This window comes from Papaver somniferum, chromosome 11 (assembly GCF_003573695.1).
Source record: "Papaver somniferum cultivar HN1 chromosome 11, ASM357369v1, whole genome shotgun sequence".
Lineage (NCBI taxonomy): Eukaryota > Viridiplantae > Streptophyta > Magnoliopsida > Ranunculales > Papaveraceae > Papaver > Papaver somniferum.
In genome coordinates, this window is record NC_039368.1 from 109,028,297 (window position 1) to 109,035,990 (window position 7,694).

Here is a 7,694-nt window from a genome sequence, read left to right on the forward strand (position 1 = left end):
GTGAAGATCCAGGATTATGGCATGGATAATACCGTACAACCCGTCAAAATTATGCTTTACGACACTTATCTCTGTATCACTATATTCTCCTAATGGTTTCGCAACAGTGGTTCCGTCTCTTACAACTATCGGTGCATCGTATCCAATAACTACAAGTTTCCATGTCTCAAAGTCACGGTCTTGTAAAAAGGAACGTATAGCAATTTTTCACCATAAGTAATTCGAGCCATCAAATGCTAGCGGCACGCTTATCGAGATTGCTTGTCCATATAGTCATATTGCTTCAAACACAGACTTATTAGGTCTTAAGCGTGTTTTCCTGCTCTGATACCAATTGAAAACACTGGGGTACCAAAATACACCACCAACTTTTTCTTTGGCAACCTGTATGGACAAACTTAAATACCATTCCGAGAGTTCAAATTAATGAATCTCAATCAAGGAATAATATTTAAAGTTATATTTCTTTCGCTCACAATCAGAAGGTTCATAGAGACAAGTTCGTGAACCTGATTTGCGTGTGAGAGTACTTGGACGATTCCAAAGATCAATATCCAATAATTAATCAAGTCTTATCTAACAAACAAGGATGGATGTATCTACTTTGATTGACTGACTTACAACTTGTGATATTTCAATTATAAAGATAAACAATATAATACGGAAAAAGAAATAACACTGACACTAGGATTTTAATAACGAGGAACCGCAAATGCAGAAAAACCCCGGACCTAGTCTAGACTGAACACCAAAATATATTAAGCCGCTACAGACACTAGCCTACTGCCAATTAACTTCAGACTGGAATTTATTTGAGAACGAATTAAACCCTCACATCAATTCAGTTACAGTCGCGTTCCTTACTCCTCTTGAATTCCAACAGGACTCTGAGCAAATGATTCCCTTAGCATACTGTCTTTTATCCAGATTTTTCAGTAATTCTATATTTCTTTCTATATCAATCGGAAACATTCCCAAATAACATCAATGACACATATCATCAAGTATGTTCATTAAGCTTAGTCATATATATTTCGAGAACTAATTACCAAGATAAACTTGACTCGAAATTCTTGATATGCTTACGATAGTCTAATTAGTTACGCGACAACGTCTCATAGATAGAGAGATGAATATAACTTGAGAAATAGGTGGTTCAGTCTTCACTTACCTTTTGTTGAAGAAGTTCTCCAAAAGGTTCAGTTGATCTTCGACTTCAAACGGTAGAACGCAGTGATGTCCGATTCTCCACCACAACTTCTATCCTGATATGAGGCTTAACTAATTGTAGACTATGAATCAAGATATAGTTTTGACAACTAAATTTGACAACAAGCTTGAGATAGCAACACTTGTGAGTTCGACCGAGCAATGCTCTAACACAGTCTATATCTTATATGAATTTATGCTACTATTAATCTTAAACCATGGATTAAAAATACATAAAATTGGTTAAAAAGACCAAAATCAACAATTCCTGGGTGAAAAGGACATTTAGATTTTGATACTGTTTAAATGGACAAAAATGTAAAAATAATCAGGATGTAAACAGTTTCATCCTACCCATTTTCAAATACTTTTTCTTATTTTTAATTTACATCAGGATGCATCCAGTTTCATCCTTACTATTTTTTAAGTTTAAGTTAGGATGAATCCAGTTTCATCCTTGCTATTTTTTTAGTGTCCATTTCACCCGTAATAATTTTTACTCGTCCATTTGAACCATGTTTTAAAAATATTTGGACAAATGACCCATTTTCCGTTAAAAATAAGATATATGTCGTTAAAGCATGTATATTTAGTGTTTTTAAGGACTCCTCAAGAGACCTATAAAGTGATATCATCAAGTAATCTTGTTATTGGTATTTGACAAAAAAAATATGAAAAAAGGAAATTTTAAAGGATTGTTAAATAAATTGTTGCTCGGATATAGTTTTAATCCTCTAAAAAATTGCAATTTCCAATACGTTATTCGTCCATATTTCTCGTGCCATTGCAACAAAAGTGTTTAAAGGATTACCGCCCATGCCAAATGCATCATTCAGGGAGAACAAAATATTGTTGATGTAATCCTAGTAAGCGTGAACTCTAAATCGTTATTAGAACGGCCATATTTCTCTTAGTGTGCATTGTGAACGACACCAACATGTAGTTGCGTCAATCGAAAAATTAATCATATCTAATTTGGATTACATGCCAACTAATCACGTGTGTCGTATACCAATTATCCTATTAGTGGGGTTAACAACCACCATCATTTATTATCTCAAAAACTAATATTTGACGATTATACTAACTTACCATGATCCCACTCTATTCTCTAAAGTTTGCATACTTTGACAAATTCCCAAAGTTACTAGTACTCTTCATCTTCAAGTGAAAATATATTTACCTTAAGAATGTGGATATGGTTTTGATAAGATCCATTGAAGCATTATCTCTACCCTTTTCTAAAACACTACTAGTTGTTATGTGTGATTAGATTTTTATCTTGGGTTAATTGGTGTTTGGTATTCATATTTTGTCTAATTTTAGTGTTTGGTCTAACATTTGTCTAACTTAGTGGTCGGTACTTGGAAAAAGATTGATCAGTGTTGACTATGTTGAATCTGGACTTCTGTTTAATAACTATATTCAAAAAAATGTTAATTAGTTAACGCTTTTAACGGCATCGTTAACACGTGAACTCACATGTGTCCACCTTGATAAAATGGAAGAACATCTTCCCCAAATTGAAGAACCTAGAACCTTAATTTCAGAATCACCAAGACAAATTCAGTTTAAAAAAAAAAAACGAAAACAAATCACCATGAGAAAATCCCAAACGGCATTTACGGCTTGTTCAACTAATTATCTCAGCTATAACATCGACAAACCCATAATTTTCCCCCAATTTTAAACAGATAAAATTGTTATTGTAAGTTGATTATATGGTTTTCTTGAATGTTTTAATCAAGGGTTTCATCATTTTTTCTCAAAATTTTCCAACTCTTTCCTTCTTCAAAACCAAGGAAAAAAAGTAAAATAAGTTTTTGATTTTCAATAGACCAATCATTTGATTAGCTAATCCATTCACTAATAGTGATTAGGTTAGTTAATCACCATAATTAGCACTAACCAGATTGAAAGTACATTAGGTATTATATAAAAAAAATAATACGATAAGGTCATAAGGTGGTATAAGGATTACTATTTCATGACCCGGTTTTGGACTTTAGTGAGCCCCAAAACCCAGCCGATCTCAGCCTCATAATAATAGGATTCTAAAGTAGTATGGTCATCCAATTTAAACAACAAGGTAATGATCTTCACAATAATTTAGCTCTTACTCTCTTCACACGGCCCCAAGTATGCATATTTAACCAAAGAAAGTAAAAATCCCCCCCCCCCCTAAAAGTTAAGTTCATGAAGACATGCTTTGGTTTGGTGTGACAGGTTGGTATGGCTCAGCGGATGAGTTTGCATTTGCATCTTTACTGCCAGAGGAGATCTTCTAAAGCTTGTCGATGAAGTAGTTTGTCTCCAGCTGCCAAAACGTTAAAACCTGCAGTAGAACGCATAAAACAATTCAAGTTCGGACATTGATAACATATGTATCAAGCATCAAGATGGAGAACAATATATTTGGTTCGTTTACTTCAAAAGGTAACAATATACAATTTAAAAACGTCTGTTGGCAATCCTTCCAGACAAGTGAAGGATTAAATAACAGCATTTTAGGATGACATTTCATTTGATAACTCTAAATTAGGCGTTCAATCCCTGCCAATCTAATGAAATTTGATAAGAGCTAATTACTAGAAAACGTGTCAGAGAACTATACTTGGTGCAAGTGAATCAGAAGAGGCCTCCTAAAAGAGCTGTTCTCCCTTCCAATCAGTAACTACTCCACCAGCACCTTCTATTACAGGTACAAGTGAAAGAAAATCATAGGGCTGAAAAGGAAATTAGAAAAGGAAGGATGAATCAGAATCCCTGTAAGAGTGCCTGTTAGATGAAACATTTCATCATGAATTACAAGGGAACAAAGGTCCAACATAAATAGAAAAAGGGTGTGTTATTCACCTTGAGTCCAGATTCAATTACAAGATCCACGAACCCAGAAGCCAATAAGGCATAGGCGTAACAGTCACAGCCATATAGTGGAACTTTCGCCTTTGCAGACAACAGAAGCAAACCAAGGAACATTTAATTTTCATATATTAGTATTACTGAAGTGTAGGATAAAAAAAATAATCAGTATGACCTGCTCGGTTAACCCAGACTAAAATTCACCTGATCTAACTAACCTTGTTTCTAACACGTGCAAATGCCTCTTCAGCATCTCCACTGAACAAATGTGGGCTTGTCGTGTACCTGCAAGAGAAATTACAAGGTAGGTATTATACAAGTCCAGATGACAATTGCATGGTTCAATCCAACCAAGAGAAGCACAGAACTACACATCATAGCTAGTCACTTTCTCGAATTTCATAAAATCAAGGTATGACATGGAGAAAATCATACAAGTAGGCTTGTGAAAGTTTCCCACAAGCCCGTGTTGAAACTTCTTCTCCATTCATTGTTGTTTTCCTCCCTTTTACCCCAATCCATCTTTCTCTTAAGACAGGCTGATCAATAATCCCAACAATCTGGAAATCCATGATTTATCCACATTACAAAGACGATATGTACAAAGAATTTCAGACTTTGGAAACGGAATTTCGAGGTAGATGAGAATAGAAAATTTGCAAGCTATAGCCAACATACAGACGATAAAACCAAAGAACAAAAAACTACGCTCCGTGATGTTAAAGACTGAAGCCATCTCTAATGATATAATCAAGTGATTGTGAATAACAATCTTTACCAAGTAACTAGGAGCAATGAATATATCATTATGACCAAATTCATTTCACCCATTCAGTAAAAGAAAGTAGGAATCTGGTAACAGTTGACCCTACCGGTTTTCCTTTGTGTACAAGAGCAATGAGAGTTCCAAATAAGGGCTTTCCTGCAGTGTAACAGAGTTATAGAGTTACTTTTAGAACCTTTGACATAAGCACCAGAGTTGGGATAAAACGGTACTAACAACGAACCTGTTATGAAACTCTTTGTCCATCTATAGGATCTAAAACCCAAACGAACTCAGCAGTTTTATCTTTATACCTCCACCCGTTCTCCTCCCCGTATCTGCATTACCAATTTTGTGTAATACAATATAAAGATAACCTAAATATAAGCTAATGGACAAATTCAAGTCTCGTAGAATTTAAGCACACACATTTAACTATTAGCCTAAAGGACAACCACATTAGCATCATTCTTTTAAGGTTATCTCAGTCTTTGTTTTTACAGACTTCATGCAACTGCAAATTTGATCCTGCATCAAATTTTAGTATGAAAACCAGACCAAAAAAGAGGAAGAGGAACAATAAAAAGAAGAGCCATGTGAGACTTGCTAACAACCAGTTTTTGGTATGAACTTATACTCAATATACAACGCATGTTTTTGCATATTCCAAAACATACTGTTCTAAATTTGTATTTTGTTCCCCAAAAACGTTAACTTTCTATTATTCGACTTCTATCCACAATACAATGTCTCCAACTAGGCAGGCATTTTATTTTGATCCACCTGCCAGTAATCTAATGTTTTGCTATCGTGATTTTGTTGAAAACTGCTGTTTCTTCGACTAAAACAATTCTGTAACTTTGTAAATCCGTATTTAGAATATACATGGAAACCTTTCAGTATGAAATCACTTACATTGCATGAGAAGGAAAATTCTCCAATATAATCTTAACCATTGCTTCCTCTGCAGTTCTATCAGCAATTGTTACAGGACCTACAAATTCAGTACCCAAAAAAAAATCAACAAATTTAATGATTTATTCCATACGAACACACTTGAAATGAAAACACAATAAGCATAACCAATCTAACCGACTTACATAAAAAAAGTACTAAAAATTGATTTACATACTAAAAACAATCAACAATTAGGTCACTAAAACCCATAAGATGTAAAACCCATGCAAGATCCAATAATCTAAAACTCTAAATGAAAATCTAACCACTAAATCAACTTACTGAGATCTTCTTTATCAACAATTTCAAAATTCTTCCGGAAAAAGCTTCGAATGACTTCACCAGCAGCATCAGCAACTTTATTTCCAACCTGAACAAATGAATCCATTTCATCTATACCAACCCCTAATCTCACAGTTTCGATTCCATTAGAAGAAGAAGAAATGTTAGTATTAGTACAATTCAAACTCATTTTTGACCTAAATTGACTCCGCCGAAAATCCAAATTTAGGTCAAAGTTGAGACTGGAACTAGGGTATTGAAGATTTTGTTTAGTAGAATAGGAATTTGAAGTAATCGCAAGGATTCTTGAGTTCTGAGAAAGTAGAAAATGAGACCGTGATGAGAGCATTCTGTGAAAAGGGTTTTTAAATAGGCGGGAAAGTAATGGATTTCAGAATGAGAGAGAAGAAAGAGTGAGAAGCGTATTGGTTTGGGAAATTTTGTGGGTTTGGGATTCAGGAGTGTGAAAATCTACGTGGTAACCCGTTAATATTTCTACGTCATGTATGTTTCTTTTCTTTCCGTTTGGATTGACTCAAATAACTAAAAAAATATGCAAATTATTGGCTTGATCTTGCGAGTTAAGGGCCTTTTATCCATGATTCAAGCGGTTCTGAATCGGGACTTAAGTTTGAATCAAGTCTGAATTAGATCCGACTCAAACTAAAATATAGAATCGGCATGACATTTGATTCGTGCCGAATCAGTAACTGTGTCAGATCCAGAAATCGAGACCGTAAAAACACAAATGCCTTGTTAATATCTCACACTTACGGAAAAATTCTAAAGCGTGGAATTTTAACGGAGTGTAAGAGAAAGGGAGAAATAAGATTTTAATATCCTTAAAATGGTTAGAGGGAGACCGAATATGTGTTAAAAGTTATATCTACCCAACCTTTAATTATCCTTATCATGTAAAATTAAAACTAATTCAAAACCAAAATTAATTCACTAACCTCTTTCGCTTTTCTTCTTCCCAAAATCAAACAACAAAACCTATGATGAAAAATTTGAAAAAAGTTTTGGTCAAATCTTCATCGATTCTCAAAAATGTTTATAAAGGTTGATTCTCAAGATCACAAGATCAAGATGATTTGGATTGAATCCACCATCAACTGGTTATGATTCTAATGATTACGAAGGTGTTGAATCACAAATTTAAGATTTGGTGACTGAATTTTTCCAAACACCAACAATCCAGAATGTTAAGAATTGAAAGACCCACCATTTATTTTACCTTTAGTTTGGTTTAATATGTAAGATTGATGAATTTAGGTTTAAGAAAAACTTCTTCTGGATTGATTACGTCTAGGAGTTCTTGTCGACCTAGCTGTGAAAGGTTAGTTACGATTAGGAATGTAAGAAATCCTAGCCGTGAAGTCCCAGCACGGTCAGGTCTTGCAGTTTTTCTAGCCGTGAAGTCATAACACGGTTGGGACTTTCCTAGCCATTAGTTGTTCAGTATTTGCAGAAAACTAAAAAAAAAAAATTCTTTTTATTCGGCTACGAATCTCTAACCGTGACAGTAGTGTCCCTGCTATGACACTAGTTTCCAAGCCGTATGTTTATTTAACGGTTAGGCTTTGCAGTTTTTCCAGCCGTCAAATCCCAACTCGGTTGG

General features: G+C 34.5%; 1 pseudogene; it reads right to left on the reverse strand.

The window, feature by feature from the left end:
• Nucleotides 1–3,182: 3,182 nt before the first annotated feature.
• LOC113323327 lies at nucleotides 3,183–6,527 on the reverse strand (annotated as a pseudogene).
• Nucleotides 6,528–7,694: the final 1,167 nt, after the last annotated feature.